This window comes from Amphiura filiformis, chromosome 19 (assembly GCF_039555335.1).
Source record: "Amphiura filiformis chromosome 19, Afil_fr2py, whole genome shotgun sequence".
NCBI classification, from domain to species: domain Eukaryota; kingdom Metazoa; phylum Echinodermata; class Ophiuroidea; order Amphilepidida; family Amphiuridae; genus Amphiura; species Amphiura filiformis.
In genome coordinates this window covers 57,488,200-57,512,061 of record NC_092646.1, presented here as the reverse complement: position 1 = coordinate 57,512,061, position 23,862 = coordinate 57,488,200, and the positions used below count along the sequence as shown (strand labels likewise).

The 23,862-nt window shown below is 37.8% G+C and overlaps 1 long non-coding RNA gene across 1 annotated transcript; it reads left to right on the top strand.

The window, feature by feature from the left end:
* The first annotated feature begins 5,665 nt into the window (after positions 1–5,665).
* LOC140141555 (uncharacterized) lies at positions 5,666–8,595 on the top strand. Its single transcript, XR_011857429.1, has 2 exons — positions 5,666–5,863; positions 7,532–8,595. It is a non-coding gene; the product is annotated as an uncharacterized lncRNA (long non-coding RNA).
* Positions 8,596–23,862: the final 15,267 nt, after the last annotated feature.

Sequence of the window (23,862 nt, the reverse complement as noted above, 5' to 3'; positions counted from 1 at the left end):
ACATGAATGATGTTCCGCCATCGACAGGAATGTGTTGATGCTACGCACCAGAAGTTGGAGGGATATTATCAATCCCCCTAGTTGGCTCTTGAAGCGTTTCCATCTCAGTTTTTCAGCTGTGTTGGCCTGTAGGTCATTTTTTGTGCCCATGAGTCTGCACAAAAACCTCTCACAGCCTGAAACAGCACTTTAAGAAGGCATTTCTGCATCACCAAACTGACTCAGTCCTGTGAGTTCTTCAGGTGTTGCTTCAGTGAAGGCCTTGAAAGCAGTCTTCTTGTCTATACCTCTGATATGTCCACATGTGTCGCATCGTGTTAAACAATGAAATCCCGGAAGCGCTGCTGCTTTTGATGTCCCAAGACGGATATGTTTTGGTTTCAGCAAGAGTTTCCTTCTGTTGTCACCTGTTCTCATGAGCATAGTTAGCTAGTTGTCTGACTGATGTTCGTCTGATTATATCTTTGAATGAGTTTTCTCTTCCATAATTATCAAATACTAGATTTCGCGGTTCTCGGGTTGGGCGGTTCTCGTGATAGGCCTATCTCTAATTACCCAACACCCGTTACCCATAATACTTGTCCTAACCTTTCAAACTACTACGATATGCGTCGCTCAATGATTAATCAACTCTGTTAATGTTTTGTAGCTGTGACGCTTACTTCGGTAGGCTACCCATAATCTGAAAACCCATCGTTCACCTCTTTCAAACCCTGTCCTGCTACCACATTGGAGGACCCCAAAATACCCCGAAATACAACGCAAACGGGTTATACCATAACTGATGATTTTTATGTTAATCCTGTCTTGAAAATAGGCCTATTGGTCCGATGAGATGCACCTGTTAGTCACACTGTAATGTTTTTCCGATGCGCGCACTGTACTCCGCGCACACTCCCGTTGATACTCCGCGATAGCGGACCGCGAGCACGCGATAGTGCACCGCGTGAACGCGAAACGCGCGGACGCGAACGCGATAGCGCGCGGACAGAGGACGGACGGACGGACGGACACGCCGTAATTGACACGGCAACCTTCATAGTCACTGTAACACGTCTGCATGTGAAAAGCAACATGAATGATGTTCAGACATCGACAGGTGTTAGTACACTCTAATCATGCTACATGCAGCTAGCAGAGATCTCTCAAGCTGGAAAAAATGTCCATATCATAACACAAGATACAGATGTTATGGTCCTTGCTCTTCGAAGACTCACGGTTCTTGGTCTTCAGACAACCATGCTTATGGGAACAGGTGACAACAGAAGGAAAATCTTGCTGACACCAATACATATCCGTCTTGGGACATCAAAAGCAGCAGCGCTTCCGGGATTTCATTGTTTAACAGGATGCGACACATGTGGACATATTAGAGGTATAGACAAGAAGACTGCTTTTAAGGCCTTCACCGAAGCAACACCTGAAGGACTCACAGCACTGAGTCAACTTGGTGATGCAGAAATGCCTTCTCAAAGTGTTGTTTCAGGCTGTGAGGCTCATGGGCACAAAAAATGACCTACAGGCCATCACAGCTGAAAACCTGAGACGGCAACGCTTCAAGAGCCAACCAGGGGGATTGATAAAATCCCTCCAACTTCTGGTGCCAGGCATCAACACATTCTGCGGGCGCATATGCAGAATGTTTGGAGTCAAGACCTTGTGGTACATTCAAATATTCCAGACCCATTCAAGCTAGGATGGTCGAGTGATGCAGATAACATTCCAGTACCTATCCTGTCAGACATTGCAATAGCTCCCGAGTCTGTTGTCGAGCTTGTTAGGTGTGGATGTGGAATAAGCAAATGCTCCAGAAGATGTTCCTGCAGACGACACTATCTGAGCTGACTTGTACAGAAGCATGTGCTTGTGGAGCAGATGAAGAGTGTACCAATACAGCTCTGTGCACCAAACTGAGGAACTTGAAAATACTGATAACATAGATGATGAGTATTGATGACAAATAGGCATTTAGATGCCTCAAGGTCAGCTCTATCATAAATGTCTAAAGTTGAATTACAATATATTTCAACTTTTAAAAACATGATTTTCTGCATTTCATTGCATAAATGCTGAAAATTAATCATAGCCAATTTCAAACACTTTGGCGGCCATTTTGAAAGGTGAAATGCACCTATATTCTCCTTAAACAATGTTGTTGCACTATACTAAGATGTTTAGAATCATTTTAATATCAATATCTGACAGAAATGAGATACATGTATTTTACTCTCGATGATAGTAATTGCCAAAAGTGGTATGCCATCTATATAAATAAAAGGAAGTCGCTAAATCTTGTCCAGAGGCAGGCTCCGAGATGCTTTCACTTTCAGCTCTGATTTATTCGTAGATCGACCGGGTACATATTGCCATTAAACCATCTGACGTTCATTTTTGCCAAACTAAAATGTTTTGCTGCAACTTTTAAACATGTTGCTTACATGTTTTATACCATTATAACCCGAAATTGAAACGTTTTCTAGGAACCTCTTCTAACATTAATGTTTTATGTTTGTTTGGATAAAGTTAAAATCAACCATTTTGTCACGAGGTGTTTCAAAAGAAATCTGAGGGATTGAGTGAGTAACAACATTATAGAATATAATGGTATAGAATAGGTCTGGATATTCACTTAAAGTTTAGCTTCTTTAATATGACAGGAGCTAACATAAATTATGATTATCAAGCTAACATGATCATTACTATACTGGATGAATAATCTACAGATTCAACACCAAGACACCATGATTATCATCACCGTTGACCATGTTTACTAACCACTCCCGTTTACTAACCGCTCCCGTTTACTCAACTAGCGGGGACCCGCGCGAAGCGCGGGTCTCCCGCTTGTATTTTAATAAAAGGTGGCCATTTTGGATTTAGAGGCCATCTTGGATCGGAGAAAATGGACCAAATTAAGTTTTTAGTTCTCAGTGGATTCTCAGAAACATTAGTAGCGAAAATAATTAGGAAAAAGGGAAGAAATCAATGTCCTTATAGCTTGCAGACCATTTTAGACAAATTGGCGGCCATTTTGGATTTGGTGGCCATCTTGGATTCTAGAAAATGATCCTAATTATGTTCTTAGTGGATTTTGACAATCAAAAGTATAAATAATCATAAAGAAAAATATGACTTTGTGCGCTTTCGGGACAAATACGGCTTTAAAAAGGCTAAAAATAGTGGCCATTTTGAATTTCAAAATGGCCGCCGAAGACACATTCGAAAAAAATGGAACCAACCCAGGTTTGGTTCGTAGGGGTATTCAGAAGCTAAAAAGCATTGGTTCCACTAGTGTAGCAAATTTTGCACTGGGTTACGTAACACCATGTACTATAATGTCAAATTTGACGACTTTCGACAACTTTGGTCAAAGTACAATACCTACAAATAAAAGATTCGGGATCAGCACATGTTATTTAAATGTTGAAAAAATATTTGGCAAAATATATTTGCAAAACGTATTCTGCAATAACATTTTGACAACATTCTAAATAATGTGATGCAGTGTGTTTTCATACAAAACGTTTTAAAAAAGTTTTCACGACCTTTATCAAATAACCCGACATTTGATATGTTATTAAAACGTTTTTACCAAAACCAAAACCAAAAATATAATTATATTCAAAACGTTTTAAAAACGAGTGTGTTTGCTGGGTACATGCATTAATTAATTAATTAAAATTAATTAATTAATTAACTAATTTTTATTAAGAAATATTACTCTGTTTCGTCAAATGAAACCGCTAAATCCTATAGCACTGGCAATTTCGTTAAATTTAAATATTTGGTCAATTTTGATATAAAATTGGATCGATTTACACCATATTTAGACTATATTTATTGGTCGCGCTATGATGAGTTTTAAAATATTGGACAAGACGTAGTAGGCCTATCATTAGGCCTATTATGTTTTGGATCCAATATTTTCACACACTTGGATCCATCAAAACATAATACAGTCCAACCTCTTTTATCCGGCCATGATGGGACCAAGCATTGTCCGGATAAGTGAAAAATCCGGATAAGTGAATTACATGTAATTCTGTATTGAAAGTTCCAAGGACTGAAATTGTGACAACAAAAGATTGTGCTAATATGGGATAATAGCACTAAAAGATGGCTTTAGAGTGCTTTGTGCAATATAGATATCATTCTAAGCATTCAGAGCATGGAATTAAGGTGTTAAATCATCAAAAACATGTTTTCCTCTGAAAATTTCACAGCCGGATAACAGAGAGATCCATATAAAAGAGGTCCGGATAAGAGAGGTTGGACTGGGAAATAAGGGTGTTTTCGTATTAAAGTGACCAAACACGTGTACAATAACCAGTGATGTATTAGCCTGGGTCCCTCTCAGTCATCATGGACGGTACATCTTAGGCCGGCCGTCGGTAGGCACGACGGGCGCGGGCCTTGGCTAAAATAACCTGGGGTCAACCGTTGACCAAGAATGCCAAGCTTGTCTATGATAGACAATTTTGTGCGCACTGCTTGTGCATGGTGACTTATGCCATGTTTTTCTTTAAAACTTAATAGTGACTGGAAATTGTAAGAAAATGTGCAAAATGCAAATTAAATTGCATGCTTAAGTTTTGGACCAACCCTCAAATTACTATAGCCTTGGCAAAACAGCACTGCAGGGTAATATTGTTTTGTTTTTTAATTTGAAACAAAAAGAGTGCTGTATTTTTTTTTAATGTTCTTCAGCACGACCTGAGCATGAAGGTAGTAGAGAAGGAGTGAGCTCGCGTTAAGCTCATTACGTGAATCCTATTGTATACACAATAGAGACAGATATACCTTTGATCTAATGATCATCGCCGATAATTTCTGGAATGACTCCGTCTCATGGGGGTTCATATTTAGTAACAAGTAAATCACGTATGCGCAAAACATGTATTATGGATGCGCATACATTTACTTAGCTGTTGAACTTGAATATTCATATTTCATTTAATATATGATGTTTTTTACGATTAATATGTTGAAACATGTTGTTCTAGAATGTTTCTAAACAGTTTATTATGGAATAGTGCAGTTCACACATTTTAAGGACAGGTAAAATTGTTTTAACCACTGTTTTAAAACTACGAAGATCTTATTAAAATAAATTGCGCATTGATGAGTTGAATTATACTCTCATCAAACGAGATGTATCTCAGTGTTGCCCGGTACTGCCCGGGTTGGTCCGATTTTATTTGTTTACCCAAAACTTTAACAATTGTTCCTCCCCCGAGGTTTCAAAATAAACCGCGTCCTGAGCCCTCTTTTAAACTAGCCAATAAAAGAGATGTAAAGCATAATGTGCATCATTTTCATGAAGTTAGAATGACTTATGCTGTTTCATCATATTTATAGCGCACGCAAGTATGCGACCATGCATGTATACAACACAAAAGATTATAAGTGATAATCGTGTTACATAATCAAAACGTTGATCTGGAAACCTCAAAGGGCGGCAATTATGATTGTACAATAGAATGTGCGCGAGCTTTCTCCTTCTCTACTACCTCCATGACCTGAGCACGACGCGACGTTGTGTCCAGTTCATAGCGATTTAGGGAATTTCCCTCCACCTGTGCTACTCTAAAGTGTTAATACTCGTCACTGCTCATGCAGGATGTCAGCCTTGTGATTTATGAGTCATATCATGTTTACCAAAGGCCAAGGTCAAACTCGGAGCCCATACACGTAGTCCCAGTGTTTCGCTCTGTAAACACTAGACAAAAGGTCGGTACATGTTTAGTTTGTACATGTACATGTATGTGGCGTTGGCTTACATTGTTGTACCTAAAGTGAATAAATTAGGTGTGCTGTTGTACTTTTGTAGCGTTCATTTCAACAGTCGAAGTTAGGACTAGAGGTAAGCTTAAAACATGTAAAATTTATTATGCTCTTTAAAAGGGCATTTCGTGATCCACAGCCTCATCCCCCACTTTTCTCAAAAAAAGTTGAGATTTTTACATCACTGGAAACCTCTGGCTACATAATGTTTATGTACAAAATATTTCTTGCAGATTAATTCGTTTAGCAAAGATATCGTGAAATTTGAAGTTCGTTCTGGTGCACCAGAACGAAATTACAACGCATAGAGGCCTTGCATGTGACGTATCATCCCGTAAATATGGCGGACTACTCAAATACATTCAACAAAAGCATGATTGCAATCTACCGTGACAGTTCGTCTCACACACATAACCCTGCACTACGATCAAATAGGTTGATGACAACATTTGATTGAATGGACTGCACTCCGCCATAACTACGGTGAAGGACACCGGCTCAAATCCTTTGTTTGGAGCCAATCGATAATTTCATGCAAGGCCTCTATTGTCTATGGAGCAGTGTAATACGCATAATCATGCATAACTCGCGAATGCAAAATCGGAATCAACTGAAATTTTGGGAATAGGTTTTTTTTCGTGGATATCTAATGAAAAATGACATAAATAGAGGATGCTAGGATCACGAAATACTCCTTTAAGTTTGAGTGAGTGCATATGTATACTTTTACATGTATATCAAAACTACTTGAGGCGGTAGGGGCTATGCAAAAGCTATAAAGGCAAGGGGGCCAGGGGGGAAGCAATTTTTGGCACACATTCATGGGGTCCCTTTTAAATAAAATGCTCTATAAGGCTTTAAATAGTATTATTTAATAAACAGAATTAGAAACGCTTAAATATGCGCATTTTCCTGGTCGCTTCTACTTCTTCTACTATATACTTCTATGTGATAATCAGCAGAGTCCAAAAGTCTGGATTTAATGACCCTCACTTGAATTCATTATTGTGATTTTCCAAAAATAAAAATATTACTGGTTAAAATACAAAAAAAAATAGGATCCCCGTGCCGCCCCCCCCCAAAAAAAAAACCAGGTGAATAATCTGTACATTTTTAGTGGAAAAATCCAAATCCAAACATCCATTTTGCTACTTACCCTTGCAGAGCTTTGCAGCCTCAATAAGGTTGTTTTACGCTCATGTTTGGTCATATAAGGAAAGTCAGAAAATAATGAATAATGAAAAAGTTACCTTCAGAAATTGTCCCGTGAAAAACTCAAGATTGGTTGTCAGTCAGTAGCCTTATCCAGCAAGGTGCAGACAGACATGATGACCTGGGGACATGACAGATTATCTTATCAAGTGCATTGCCTTGTATTATATATATGTCTTACCTATTTCCACTATTTTTAAGTGGGTCAGTATTTAAAGGGCTGTCATTTTCTTCGGCATGGGGGGGGGGGGATAAATGTACAGGGGGTCATAGAATTTTTATACCAAAAATCATTTGTATTCATGATCTCCTCTTCCAAAGAAAATCTCTTTCCTCCATCCCCCTCTCAACCTGCCAAACCTGTCTTTTTCCTACCGGGATGGGGGGGCAAATGTTGTACCAAAGTATAGAATAGTTTTGTTAAAAACATCTTCTTTGACTTTCAAAAATAGAATTTTTTATTCTGCATTTTCCCCAACTAATTTTACACAACCTAAATGTTTTCTGATTATAATATTTCTTTTGAATTCTTCAGATAAATCATCGCAATGTCAGGAAAGTGGGCCAAGAACCTTTTCCTCATCAAGCAACTTGATGACGACCAGATGCAAGCGATACCATACCCTCGTCTAGAGCTCCACATCCACGTTTTGTACAAAACTGTTGAGGCAGGTGTGATCTTGGGATCTCTAATTGGACCTGCAATAGCGCTGATCAGAAAACGCCCCATGGGAGCTACCGTATTCAACTCTGTTCGAAATGGCGCCCTCATTGGTGCCGTAGCAGGACCGCTAATGACAGAAGGCGCGATAAGAAATCAACCTTACGAGAGGATTTATGATCGTAGCTATCGTCTGCGTTATAACCGCGATCAAGTCCGAGTAGATCGTGCTGTCAGCTACGGGGCGGTCGTTGGGGCAGCTACAACCACTTTCTTGGGTCAAGGCATTCTCCCCGGCTTGCTGATTGGAATTGGCGCAAGCTGCGTCGCAGGAGGAATATACAATGCTAAATTTAATAAACAACCGAAACAGAAAGCACCACATGCCCTGAAAAAGGAGGAGCCTAAAAAGGAAGAGTCTGGAGATGCACAAACTAAGACTGATTAACTGTTGGATGCAGGCCCGTGGCAGGGGGGGGGGTGCAGGGAGTGATGCCCCCCAATAGAAAATGACAAAAAGGTCATTTTTTAGGATAAAAATGAAGTAAGGGACCACTTTTTCATGTTCAAAGTACCCCCAAAAGTCAGGGGGTGAAGTCTACCTTTACCATGCAAGTGATTTTTTTGTGGAAAAGTCAACATTTGTGACACGATCAAAGGAAATGAGTCGGATGTCGCTAACATTGATTTTGAGATATTGGCAAAGAAAATGTACGGTATTGTTCTCAGCAATTGGTAAATTGACGTAACTTTGCAAAGAACAGTCGTATCAACATGGGGTTTTCAGTTTCTGAAAGCTGTAAATGTCCTCTTTAGAAACATGTGTAAAGCTCATTTTTGACCAGGGTTGACATGTGACTCATTCCCCTTGATCATGTCACATTTTGGAAATTCTATACCCCTGCCAAAATACTGGCTACAGGCCTTTAGAAGTAGATTATACAAAAATGTACTTAATATTGCTAGATTATTTGAACTAATTTGATGTGAATATCTATCACTTGAATTTTATGCATAACCAGGGCTCAAAATGTTGTTTTTGTTTACAAAATGGCCCTCTTGTATACTTTTTGCTGTGGACAAATATTTTTAACACATTTTGGGTCAAATCAGGTGCAAATAGCGAGGGTAGATAACCAGAAAGACGTAACTCATCAAAATGGCATTTTGAATATATCGAGACTTTTTACAAATCTTTGAGGGACAATGAGGGTTGAGATCAAAAAAAAAAACTAACATAATTCATGTGTTAGCACTCTCTAATGAGGAACGACCATGCTTTTCTATAGCCAGTTACAGCCAGATACAGCTTTCTGGTTCAAACTTAAAACTGCCTCTGATAAGATGTGGCCATAATAGAATTATTCAGACTTATCAACTGGTGCTATAGTTTCAATAGGGAGTGTACTTGAGATAAGGCTATGGTTCTGAGAATCAGTGAGTGTCAAGAATTATTTTGGTCAAAATCTCAAAATCACAAAAATGTTAAGGCTTTCTGGTTCTCAACCCCCACTGCTTTTTTTTAGCTACCTTGTATGTTAAGCTCTGGTAATGTTCCATCAGAAAATACTTTCAGGTAAAATGAAAATTAAAGAATGAAAATTGATGTTAAGGTAGGATCATCGGATAATAGGCCCATGCAGGAAAATAGCCACTATATCAAATCAGAATTATGTATCCATATCAAATATATAACCAATTTAAGATAAGTCATTACTCCACTTATTTTTAATGTTTCGTGAAAATTTAAACATTTCTTATGTTTTTCTTTATTTTTTGAAAATTCCCTATTTTATTCTACAAATAATTATTGCTAGCCTAGAGGGAATGTGATATGGTTTCCAAAGTTTGTGGGGTGGTTAATAAGCCTAATATCTAAATTCTCTCGCCAGATTTTTTTGATAAAGTGTTTATTTTTTGAGAAAAATCATTTTTTTCTATTTTTAAATTAGGGAAATCTAGAAACACCCATAACTTAAAATAGAAACACTTAATTAAAAAAGCTGGCGGGAAAAGTTTCTAAATTTAATAACCTTTCATATGACACCTTGTTTGTTAAAATTGGCCCTATGGTTACCTCAGACAATAATTATGAAATTGGGTCATTCAGTGTTTCTAGATCAAATCAAGAAAATTTGAGCAAGTACTAACATTACCTTCAAATATCCCCTTTATTACTGGCCAATATATAGGAAAAAAGTCACTAATATTATTTGGTAACATTTTTGTAATAAAAAGATCCAAAAAGCAGTCCTATAAAGGGTATAGAAAGGAGAAAAAATAATATTTAAACATAGTATCTATTTTCAAACTTTTACCAATTTTAGTGAACGAGGCTTAGGGTCAAAACCACTTTATGTACAAAGTCAATGGGGTTTTCTAATGATAAAAAATGGCATAACTCAAAAACGCTTTGTTGGCAAAAATTAAAATTTGGCAGGCACGTTTCTCTCACCCAACTACACATCCTGTATCATTTTGAACTAAATCTGTGCATGACACCGTAGCCGATGTTTCTACCTTAAACTGAGACTGTTTTTTCCCTTTTAAAAGGAATTTTTATTGGGACCTGTTTTGTATCCAACTAAGGCAAATTTTTCACCAAGTTTTTGCCCTTATAATGGCTGTATTGGTTATGCACCTTAAGTTCATACACAGAAGCATTGCAACATTTGATATGTGCAATCATGATGTGCCTTGGTCATTTCTTCATTATCAAGTTATGTTTAAAAAGTTTTTTTCAGTAATTTTGATGAGCAAATACATGTTAAATATAAACATATAGTCTGGAGTTGGGTGTATTTAGTTTTTAAAAAGTAGTGATGTTGTGGCTCTAAGTCTAATTTGTATAAATGAAATATTCTTTAGTAATTATATAATATAAGAAAGTTTTAACTTACATACATATACGTCTCACTACCAAGCTTCAAAATAAGCAGGCACCCAGGAGTCAGCCCCAGGAGCCATTTACCCAATAGTCATAACATTTTGGCTCCTGGTCCACACAAAATCATATGACCCAGGCTCTACATTTTTTTAAATAGAGCCTGGTTAAAGCAGGTTTTGAATTTGTACAATTGAAAATGAAATGACTCTTAGCTCTTTAAGAATGGCTCCTGGTTCACTAGATAATCACAGGACCAGGAGCTGCTTTTTCAAAATGTGTGGCTCCTGGTCCAGATCTTCTTATTTTGAGGCTTGCTCACTGCTAATTATTCAGAGCTGTTTTGTTGAGTTGGAACTGTTTTGAAGATACAAAATTATAGGATGATACAAGAGGTTGCTTTTATAATAATGACTAATTAATTATGAGCAAAACAATTAAACAATTATTAAATATTCAATATAGCAAGGGATTCTTTAAAGAGAATTCAGAGATCTGGCAACGGGCTATTCCATTTAAAATCCGCACTGCCCCTGTGGAAGATTTTGGAAATACCTGCCACAGGGGGAGTATGAATCTTCTACAGAGGGAGGGTGAGTTTCAATTAAAGCTTGTGCTAATTCCATTTTAATTGTGGATTTTAAATGGAACAGCCCAATTCCAAACTAAATTGATATTCCCCACACATTTCATGTAATTTGCACTTTTAGAATGCATACTAATGTACATTGAAGGCCTCCCAAAAAGTAATGCAGCCACTACAAACACATCTATAGCTTCAGAACTCTTAATTAAGCTATTGATGTATTTATAACGGCTGTGTTACTTATTGTGAGGTCTTTAGAACAACTACAATTATTGGATTCTTCCAGTTGCAATCCATACACCCCCCATGGAAGACATGACATTAATCTCTCACACAGGGAGTGTAGATTTCGAATGGAGTCACCCATTCAGAGAACCCCATTTTAAATTCACACTCCCTGTGTGGAAGATTATGGTAATGTCTTCCACAGGGGGTGTATGGAATGCAACTGGAATAGCCCATTGAATAAGCTAGACACTGTGATGCTCTTTTCAAGAGAGAAAAATCTTTTGCATTTTTTATGCCTGGGCATAAGGAACTCTGTGCAATCTAAGGGATGTGATATCAAAAAATATCAATATTCCTGAAAAGTAAATGGTATTTTCCTGTTTTATATTCAACCATTTTTAAGTGACTTCAGGGAATTTTGCAGATTTCTTTGTTGGTCCTCTTGACGGATCTCTGAAAGGCCCATTTTAAAAGGATTGTACATGATATGGTACTTCCTTGCTTAGGGATGAAATCAAAACTCGACCTGCGGTTCCGTCCGGTTGCCATTGTTTAGAACAATAGCAACCAGACGGAACCGGACAGAACTGCCGGTCGAGTTTTGATGTTATCCCAACATGCAGCTGTATTGATTGAAGTTATAATAAATTTAACAAATATATGAAACATTTTACCAGTGTAATATTCTGTGTTTCTTTGTTGAGTATCTGAAGCATTATTTAAGGTGGTCTGATAAATATGCATTGTTTTGCGTAGCCCCCGATGTTGCCCACCCAAATATTTACAATTAGGCCTTTATTGTACTTTTAGCCAATTTTTGTCAAATTCCCCACACATTGAAAACACCTCTTCAAGCTAAGGGTAGGTCTTTGGGGAAATAACAAAAATATCATAGGGCCTTTCTTTCTTATTCCTCCATAAAATATGTGTAAATTAATGGTACACTTCACAATTATTATGGTGAAATTCAGACAATGTGAAGGCAAACACCTTGGTATACGTTCGTACATTATGCAACCTAGTATGCATATCTGAAGCGCTCACATTTGTATTATTATGTAAACGGTTGGTTTCTTATTGAAAGCCTGCTGGAAGTTGCTTTATTTGCACGGTCTTGTTTGCATGGAAATCACACAAAATTTCATGTTAATTTATGCTAGGGAGAATTACTGTTAAAAACATTTGGTGTTCAAAAGTCTTGTTCACATCCGGCTGATCATGGTGAGAGTAAGTGTGTCTTTTGGCTTGTTGTGGTATAAACTTCAGGGGGGTCAAAAATCATGAAATTTCAGCAAAATCTCCACAAAAATTTTACATTTTTGATTTGTTTGTTATTTTTGAGGGGAGGGGGGAAGATCTCTGATGGGGGAAATTGGCTCCCCACCCCACCAGGTGTCGGCCCTCTGTTAATTTATGTTTGATGAGAATTGCTGCTAAAGATATAAATCAGGTGGGGTTATTGTTTTATAAGTATAAGTCTTGTTCATCCTGTTGAGCATGTTGAGAGTAAGTGTCTCCTTTGGCTTGTCGTGGCATAAACTTAATTGTTTTTGGTATGAAACTGTTAATGGGTGGCATTGTACATACTACCTGAATCATCTCAAATCATCTCAATAACATTTCTCAATTCTGTGCTAAATTTCTGGACAAAATCTGATGCAAATATAACTCCGATAGCCCTCCTACACTAATGTCAAAAAGTTAGGCAAAAAACACTGAGAACCGAAGCAAAGCATTTTGTGATGAGGTAAAGTTAGGCACAATGCAACCACAGAGAATAGCAGCACCCTGAATGGTCTTATTTATATATATACACTAGTGCACCTGCGGCTGTGAGAGCCCAGATGCTGTGAGAGCACTGGCATGATACAATACTGTTTGACCCCAGATGACCTTTGAACTCGGATGACCTTGGTGCAATTTTTTTCATGCTCCCCTCAGTCATACTGAAGGATTCCACCTATCAAGTTTAAGCCCAATAGGGCAAAAGTTTAAATTTAGCCCCTACATGACCTTTGTCCTCGGTTGACCTCAATTTTGTTTTATGCATATATTCCCCTCAGTATCAAGGATTGCACCCACAAAGTTTGAACCCGATAGGACAAAGTTTGAAATCCATGACCTTTGACCTTTGACCTCGGATGACCTCCGTATAATGTTTTTCATGCTCCCCTCATACAAAGGTTTTGACCCACCAAGTTTGAGCCCGATCGGACAAAGTTTGAAATTTGACCCCTCCGTAATGACCTTTGACCTCGGTTGACCTCAATTTTATTTCGCGCATTATATTCCCCTCCTATCAAGGACTCCTCCCACCAAGTTTGGGCCCGATCGGACAAAGTTTGAAATTTTTGACCTTTGACCTTGACCTCCGATGACCTTCAAAAGCACATGGCGAACATGCTTTTCCCGATACCTATCTATATGCGACATTTCAGCGCGATGCGTCAAAGCACGGCGAAACGCATAGCGGGACAGACAGATAGACAGAGACCGCTTATTATTTTATTAGTACTAGTGCGCCTGTTGCTGTAATAGCCCTTTAGCTAGTATTAGGGGGTATGTGGGCACTTATTGGTGTATGTGGGCGCTTATTGGGGTAGGGGCGCTTATAGAAATCATTTTCAGCAATGAATGCTGGGAAGACACTATAGCATATTTGCAGCAATGCATTCTGGGTAGACATTTACAGTGCATTTCAAATTGGGCATGTAGCCAAAAGCTGAATTGAATCTATGAATGAATGACCTTGTTCAGCTGCTTGGGCAGCTTGAAACTTGTTGTAGATTGTCTAGTGGATTCTTTTTATCCATGTGCACTTGCTGCTTTGTATCCACGTGGGGTATTTTCCCCCATGACCTTTGACCTTGACCTCCGATGACCTTCGAAACTACCCCGTAAACAGCGCACGACCGATACCAATCTATGTGTGAAATATCGGAACGATGCGTCGAAGCGCGGCGGAACGCATAGCCGGACAGACAGACAGACAGACAGACAACGGCTATTATTTTAGTAGTATAGATAGATAGATGTATATAGAACAGGGTGGCCAACCATTGAAGATAGGTGCCATTTATTTTAGAATCAAATAAATCCTGAACAGTCTACAAAAATCTCCTAGAACTAAATATTCTGGTGAGGGGATATGGGTGCGGGGCGTGATGCATCCTCCCCCTGCCAAATAAAATGCCAACCTGCAAAATAGATCCATTTTTTTCTGTAAAAAACATTGAAAATCAGCTCTCTTTTTAAGGAAAAATTTACAAAAGGTCCACTTTGGGGGGGCAACAACTTTGAAATCAGTCTTTAAAAAAAAAAGGGCCAAAAATGTTTAAATTTTTGATAAAAATACCCCAAATCATAAACTTTCTTTGAAATTTGTTTTAAAAAATAGGATCAATTACAGTGGTCCATTTTTGGCCAGAATGAAAATTTCTCTTGAAAAGGTCTGCATTTGGAACATCCGCACCATCAAGAAAAAATTCTGGCTCTGGCCTGACCCCCCCTAAAAAATACTGGCTACGGCCCAGGTGATGGGCATCAATAGGATGCTATAAAATGGGAAACTTGATGTACAGTACATGTATATTAAAAATAATATACATGTACAGACATTCAACCATGATGACCACTCTAGCCAAACTTTGAACCCTGATATGATAATGGCTCTTCTGGTCAGATGAACTTTGGTTGATACCGTGATACGCTAACCTTCCACAGTCATATTTACTTTGCATATTTGAGATCCTGTTGACAACCTGGACTCCTGGAGCACAACTTTTTTAGGCCTTTTAGATAGAGCAGCTATTCATTATATTAATCTTGAAAACAGGTTCTACTCTCTATAATCTGTACTTGGAAATTCATTTGTTCAGATTTATTCAAGATCCTGACATTTTCTTGACTTTACTTAACTATTTCTTTATTTAAATTGTAAAGAAATAGTTAAGAAAAGTCAAGAAATGGTCAAGAAAATGTCCGAATCTGAACTAAATCTTGACACACAAACTTCCCTTCCTAGCTATGATATCTTAGAAATTATAAAAGTGGAGAATTAACGAGAATCACCAAGATTCAAACCAACATCCGAGATCCGTGATCTGCATCAGACTCGGTTGTCTTTTTGCAATATTTACATGCCTGTGCTTAAAGCCATATTGTGTGACTTGTTCCAAACCAACACCCTCTTTTTTGCATGATTGTAATGCACAATGGGGTACTAAAATACCATGTGAAGACTAAACCTGAAGTGCTTACATTGTAGGAGTTTTTAAAATAAAACCAGGGATCCGACATTTTACTGGCAAATTCCCCCATATAGCTATATAGGAGTAGTTTTCTTTCATTTTATACCTTACTTGGCTTCAAATGATCTGGTAAAGAATAACAAAATTAAAATTTGACATAAATCATACATTACTTTATTGCTTTAAATGGATTCTCTGGAGAATAAAGCACCATAATGAAATGGCTCAATTTAACAGAATAAATGCCACAAATGATGGCATGATCACCACATAGTGAGCAAGCATATTGTTCTCCAGGAGCACAGGTTCCTGACAAAATCTCAAATATGGTGTTTACTTTACTTGGAGTATCCTGATAGGGGGCACTGATATAAACGTACACACATGTTTACTCTTTAGGTCATGGTAAAGTTGTGCCAGAGCGATCCTCACAGGCCAAAGTGCTCTTCTAAACCAAAGTATACTTTGCCCCTATAATACACATATCTTACTTGTCCCCAATGCGCTATAATTTTTGAGAAAAATGCAAAAATAGGCACAAAATTGGGCAGGGGTGTAGTGCCCCCCTTAAACACTATTATCATAATCATGATTATGCCAGTACTATTAAAATACTTTGTTGAAGAGAGAAAATTGAGGTACATGGCCTCATCAGTCATCAAAGTGCACAATATGATAGCATAGCTGGGGTTAAAACCAGCAAGCTTCCGATCACAAGTCAAAGCCCATGCTGCTCTAACACCTTTCCCCTTACAAACAATTTACAATACCCATATGCAACAAGAATATGAAGCAAGGTTGATACATTTTTTGCTTCATTTAATCAATTTGAAAGAAAAATTAGTTTTAATTTTGTTTTAATTATTATTGTTTTGGTAAATTCTTCGATATTTTTGGTTACTCATACTGATAATCTAGATGTTAAGGTCATATCTTCAGTGGTGTAGCCAAGGGTGGGTAGGTGGGGTGGGGGTGGGACAAAGGGGGCAGCCGCCCTCTGTGAGAACTGAGTAGTCTTGCCCCCCTAGGCCACTAATAGCCCACAGTGGGCAGCGTTCGAAATATGCCTCAAAAAGTTACAGGCCAGCCGGGCTTGACCTTAAAAAGTTACCGGCCAGCCGGGCTGGCAATTAGATGCCAGTCAGAAAAGTTACCGGCCAGGCCAAAAAGTTACAGGCCAATGGCCGGCTGACCGGCCCTATTTCGAACGCTGACAGTGGGTATATGAACTCCAACTGTAACAGCCCAATGTATACAAGCAATGCATTGTATTCTTTAGATTGATATCATATAATTTCAAGATATAAAACTATACATTAAATAAAGAACATAACTCATAGTCATATTGGTCTTGTTGGTTTGTACAAGATAAGGCTTTTTAATAAAAATATTCAATGAGAAATAGTGTGGCTACATAATAGTTCAATGAATTAACAAGATACATGTACACACACAAATATTGAAATTATACATTTTACATGCACAATAATCACATGGAACTACTCAATATGGACCACAATGGCCTCATCCCATGAATGTACAAAATGTAATGGGATTAAAGAACTGTGCCCTGATAGATGAGCATGTTGCGGATCCTAGTGGCTTGATGGACTAGGTTTCATAGGGCCGGTTTCTTAAAGCATGGCTAGTAGTCAGGTTTCCTAAGCCATTAAGCTTAAGCCTAATTAGTTCTACATATATACCAGTGCTTATCAATTTCACACCATACATAACCTAAAAAGACACATCAATAAATGGATCCACATTGGTAGGGCTAGCCTACTGGCTAAAAGCCTGACAACTAGCCAAGCTTCAAGAAATCGGACCATAAAGATTGGAATTCACATTACATATAATACTCACTGTTGAGGTTCAAATCAAATTCAAATAGATGATTGCATTCCAAACATGATAGATACACGAAATAATTATGTATGTGATTTTCACATACTGATGAAATACATATAACTATAAACAGTCCCTTTGTATTATATTCTCTATAGAGGGCAACATTGAGTTGTTAGAAATGCAAATCATGTTTTTTCAATAGCCACTTCTAGGGCTAGACAAACCATTGTAAGGTACTTCACAGGTATTATATAGCTTATATGACACCGCTCCCACACAATGAGAGGAAATTTGCAAATATTTGTTTTTAACCCAATGAGAACTACATGCCGATTGGCTAAAATGAATATTGTGTCCAATTTCGAACCAATCAAAGAGGGTATTATTAAGATCATCAACAAATGCAAGTTTGACCATAAATAGTTTAAAAGCCTAGTCATAATTGGCAATTGAAATGAGCATTTCAAGTTATCAACCAATCAGAAATGCTGTTAGATTGCCAGTAGTGTCCAGGGGGTTAAGCCATGGCCAGATTTACAATCTCTGGATAATATGAAGTTTTAAAATGATATATAACTTGCAAGGATTACCCCCTCACTGATGTTTAAAAGTTGATATTTAAAGTAAAATACATATTTTTGGCATGTTCAATGAACTATATCTCCTTTTCTTCCCTGATGACTTTCCGCTCATTTTGTGAGGACATGTCTCATTTAGGGATGGTATTTGTCCCTATGCAGAAATCATAATATAAATTCATATGTATAAATATAAAAGTCTGCTCATCTTTGATCAGCAAATTATGCATGCTATTCCAGTTGAAATCCATACACCCTCTATTGAAGACATGACCTTAATCTTTCACACACAGTGTGAATTTCAAATGGGGTTATCTGAATGGGCGACTCCATTTGAAATTCACACTCCCTGTGTGGAAGATTAAGGGATTATCTGAATGGGTGACTCCATTTGAAATTCACACTCCCTGTGTGGAAGACTAAGGTCATGTCTTCCATAGGGGGATGTATTTCAACTGGAATATTCCATTGTGCATAATTAGAGACAAGAAATACTTTTAAAGCTCAACAAATCTTTGATCACTATGTTATGTGAATAAACAAGTACAAGAAATATTACACCACTTACTGTAACATATTTACCCACTGCATATCCTTGACCAATTCATAACCAAAAGGTTTAGTACATACAAAGAATTACAAAAAACAAAAACAATCTCTCTGCCATCTTCTATTTCACTTGTAAATTATTCCTGGGGAGAGGCACTCAAACCCAATGTGTTATCATCCAAGCAGAAATTTGCAGGATTACACTATCACATGATCTTGCAAATCAGGTTCCAAAGCTAAAAAGGTAGATGAATGGAGCAATTGACATGCAAGTCACTGTTTAGGGCAGGAATTTTTATTTCCTGACCATTTCACCCAACATTTCTTACACAACCCAAAACACGGTCTGAGAAAAGGGTCCCCCTATTCAAGGAAGGTTAGTGATTCGGGTTGGTATTCCGTATGAAATAGGTCAGTGTTATAGGTTGGACCTGCTTGAGGATGGCAGCACACGGTAGTATTCGAGTGCCCCCAGGGTGTATTTAACTAAACTTAATGATACATTTTAGGTTCTTTAGCTATATTGTAACTCCATTCCTAGTATCATAGCATGAATCCTATGCAAGTGGTACAATGGGTTTAGGTTTTACGGTACACTGTAAATGTTAGTGACATCCACAGGGCTCACAGTTTTTAGCAACTTTCCAGTTTCTCCCAAAAAGATTCAACACAAAGGAGCACCAACTCTGCCATGTCATGAGTTGGTGCTCTTTGGGTCGGATCTCTTTGGTTGGCCCATAATGGCACAATGTTATGAGTCTTGCCACTTATTGTTTGAATCAAGTATAGGATGGAGATTTTCCAAGCAAAACCCATCAACTGGATTTCCAAACTGCTTCAAAATCTTTCAGATTAGTTTTATTCTCATCTACTCTCAACATACAACATAATATCATTCATAATATCACACCATTTTTCATGATAAGTAATACGTATGTACAAATAGGTATTAACCATAACTCTCCAAGTGCTCTTTGGCAAATAGAAGGGAAAGAAGGTAGGAATAAAGAAACAAGATAAACAAAGAAGTTGTTTGTTTGGAGTGGGATTCCAACCCGAGACTCCTCGCATGCTAAGTACTGGGTCGCCCACCAGTAGCTATTAGGGAGTTTTTGATTTCCACGACAGGTGGTTCTGCGACGGTAAAACGCCAAACGTTGTCGTCATGGCCATGGCAGTTGTCAGACTCTTTGTGTGTTGTAGAATTTGGACAATGAGGCATTACAAAGTCGACAAACCTGTGCATGCATGCGCAGTGGCTTTCAGCTGTAGTACTTTGTAGCACACGGTGTAGTTAAGGTTAATTATTGTATTGACATTGCGTACAATCTTAGAAACATGTTTTTACTTCACAGTAAAAAGGAATGACCATAGACTACAAATACACCAGGCACAAAAAGAAACTCGTCAGTTATATTCATCCTTGCTGTTCAATAACTTGATAACTTTGGATTATTCTGAAATATACATTTTGTTAATTGGACTTTGCTTTCTCATTTGACACCCTGTTCGTGAACATTGAGCAAGAATTGACCACGATATGCGCCTCAAACTCTCAAACCCCAAAATGAAAAGTTGCAATTTTAACGATTCAATTGTGCCTGTTACACTGTGTGCTTTATTGATTGGCCAGTGGTGCTTGTGTGCAATACAACGATGCGTTCCCATTGAAAATGCAACTTTTGATTTTGGGGTTTGAGACTTTGGAGGCGCATATCTTGGTCAATTCTTGTTCGTTTTTCACGAACAGGATGTCAAATGAGAAAGCAAAGTCCAATTAACAAAATGTATATTTCAGAATAATCCAAAATTATCAAGTTATTGAACAACAAGGATGAGTATAACTGACAAGTTTCTTTTTGTGCCTGGTGTATATAATATGCTTATTATTACAGGTAGTTTCATTGTGTACTCACTGCTCCCTTACATCAATTAAAGGGCCATAAGCCGATTTAATTACTTCAAACTTAAATTTTGAATGAATGACTTTCACCCACATCTGTGAAGTTTCATGCTCAGGCTGATATTTCAATCATTTTTGATATGCGAGTTTAAAATGTGAATTTTTAAGCCCTATACAGGGTGTATCAAAATGATTGGTACCGAAGACTTCTCATTTTTTGCCGAATTATTTTACTACTTTTTGTGCCAGTTTGGAGTTATTTGTTTAAATAGTTGTCATTATAGTAGTTTTATCTTCTCTAAGAATTTTAGATCATAAAGATAGCACATTCTGTTTAGAAGTTACATGATTCTAAAGGAAAGTAGGTGTTTTTACATGTTTCATCGTAACGCTGGATCAGTAGCGCACCATTTTCAAAGCTCTATTTTACTACAAATACCTTGAGAGAATGATATGTTGAAAATCATGGAATGTTTTTTTTTTTTTTATTTCTTCATTCATAATATATATAAATGTTCTAATCAATATTTATTGGTTGACAGTAATACTATTGACTTGGATAATCTAGGTGGGGTGACAGAAGTTTGTGTATCAACACCTTCCAGGGCGGTAATTTAAATTGTAGTATTGAGATTACTAAGTAGATGGTGTGGCAGAATAGCTACAGACTGTAGACAGTGTAGGTTAGTTTAGACCTGGTAAAATTTATTGGAATGGCTCCACAGTATTCCACACTGCAGTGTGCATTCATAGTAAAGCATCACTGGTTGACACGAAGCTATGGAGAAGTGCAGAGAAGATTTAGAAGACAGTTTCCATGAGCAAGGCGTATCCCATGCCCGGGATCCCATGCAAACATACTATAACTTACAATGCTTCAAAATTTGATATGGGCAGTTACAGAATGGATCCATCTCAGGTGTTAAATTCTTTCAAGATAGGGCTTCATCTCACACTGCCAGAGTCGTAAGTCAGGGACTTCAGGAACTATCTTCTAAAAGAGTGTGTAAAGCAATTTATGTTATGTAGACTGAGGTGAGATCTTGAAGAGCATGTATGCAATAAATAGTTCAAGCAGTGAACCTATTCATCTTGTGTTGTGTTAGTAAAACCATGATTACGTGGTTCTTTGTTTAAATGACAATAGCTCCCAGATGCATCAACCTATCAACTTCAGATTAATAGATCAATAAGTTAACATATGTTCATTTCTATTTATAGTACAAAAACTATATTAATTAGCAATTTTATATTTTTGATATATTTTTGAAAATGTCACATAGCCCGGTACCAATCATTTTGATACACCCTGTAGAATACTGTGTAAATCCAATATTGGTAGACAAGAATGGGAATGAGGCTATCACTTTTTCGTTCATAACATCTACATTACACATCTTACAGCCCTAAAATTTCACAGGTTCAATTATCTGATGTCCCTGGGAATGCTATTTAAGCGACAGGGCCATGGCCCATCAGTAAGGAATTTAGGAAGAATATTTAATAGTGACATTACAATTTGAAGAATACTTGCTTATTACTCAATACTGATAACCTGAAAAGTTAGGCTGGGCCCTAGCCATGGTTTTGCTGTAATGGGCTACCGTAAAAACTCAATAGTTAGCATATGTGCTTACTATCGAGCGCTTTTAAAACATGCAAACATAAAGTGCCCCATCCACAAAAGTGTAAAGGGTTTTGAGCAAGTCATCGATACACATAGTTATATACAAACAAGTAAACCTGCAAATTTGTGTCTCAACCCCATTAGCTCAGTTGGTAAAGAGCTGGACTTTGGTACAACTTCATGTTTTCAAAAGCGCTCGATAGTAAGCATATATGCTGATTATCAAGTTTTTATGGTATTCCAGTTGAAATCAACACACCCCCTATGGAAGACATGACCTTAATCTTCCACACAGGGAGTGTGAATTTCAAATGGGGTTACCTGAATCAGAGGCACTGAAGGGAGAATGAATACACATACATGTCCAATTTGCATAGAAATATACAAAAAAAGATTAGCAATATCCATAAAATATGTCGGAGACATGACAATAGATACATTCATTGTGAGAGCCAACTCCGCCATGTTTGTGTGTCGCTAACGGAGGGCAAAATTAAGATAGTGTACCTCCATCCTCCTGATTATTTCGCATTGTGCTCGGCAAACTTCAATTGAAAGCATGTGCTTGTTTGCGTTGTGTGTGTCAAATGTTGTGCCGATCATGATGGTGCGCAGATCATGCGCAAATCTCTGTAACACTCAACATCAAGATCCAAATTATCATTTGATCTCCATCTTTTGCTGATAAATGCCAGGCGGTACACTCTTTTGGTCACCATGCATGACGAACCAAGATGGCAGATTTGCCATAGCGTTATGCATGGGCAATTCAATGTTGGTTCTCTTTGGGTTTAATGTCTTTGGCTAAATCTATAAGAAAAAGATCATACATGTACTTTCACATTTCTTCTTGCATATCTCTGGCACTCCATCGGCTGGTTTGGCTAACCATGTAACAATTCGACATAACAGGATAAACTAGCATAGCAATAGATGAATTTTTGAATATATTACCCTGCACTAAGAGCAGGTTGCACTCATCACCTGTGTATGTCTGCAATCATAGATTGAATACATACTGCTACTGATCAGCATGATATGAATATTCTATAGAATTACGATCAAAGTCTTTATGTTCTTTGACATCTATGAATCAATGCATAGGTATCGTGTGAACCTTGTAGTGCCGGGCGCAGGGGTAGCGCTAGGTTTTCAAACAAGGGGTCAAAAATTTGTGACATTGTGGATCCAAAACAATAGAAATAAAAGGTTCAAATGACCCTTTAGCAACCTCTACATGGTAATTTTGTGCGCCAAAAGCTAAAAGAATGCGCCCATGAACCCATGGCGCAGGTTAGCACTACCCCTGGCCGGGCGATATCTTCAAAAATTGTAGTCATCTATTTAATTATGTAGTTAATCCTATTACATCATCACTTCTATGGGGAATTGCTTCTATGGAAGAGCAGCTGAGGAGACTATGCATTATGCACCCTAAGCATACATAATGTACTCTTCCAGTTGAAAATATATACACAAGGTACATCCCAATGGAAGACATGACCGTAATCTTCCACACAGGGGTGTAATTTCAATTTGAAATTCACACTCCCTGTGTGGAAGATTACGGTCATGTCTTCCATAGAGGGTGTATAATGGATTTCAACTGGAATAGTCCTATGTGTGTAATGTTCATATATCCAATATGGCGGATCTGCAATGTACATGGCACTACCAAATCAGAGCTCTCCTTGTGAAATTTCTATTGTCATTACCAACCTACTGTAAAAGTGGAAATTTTCGCGCTACATT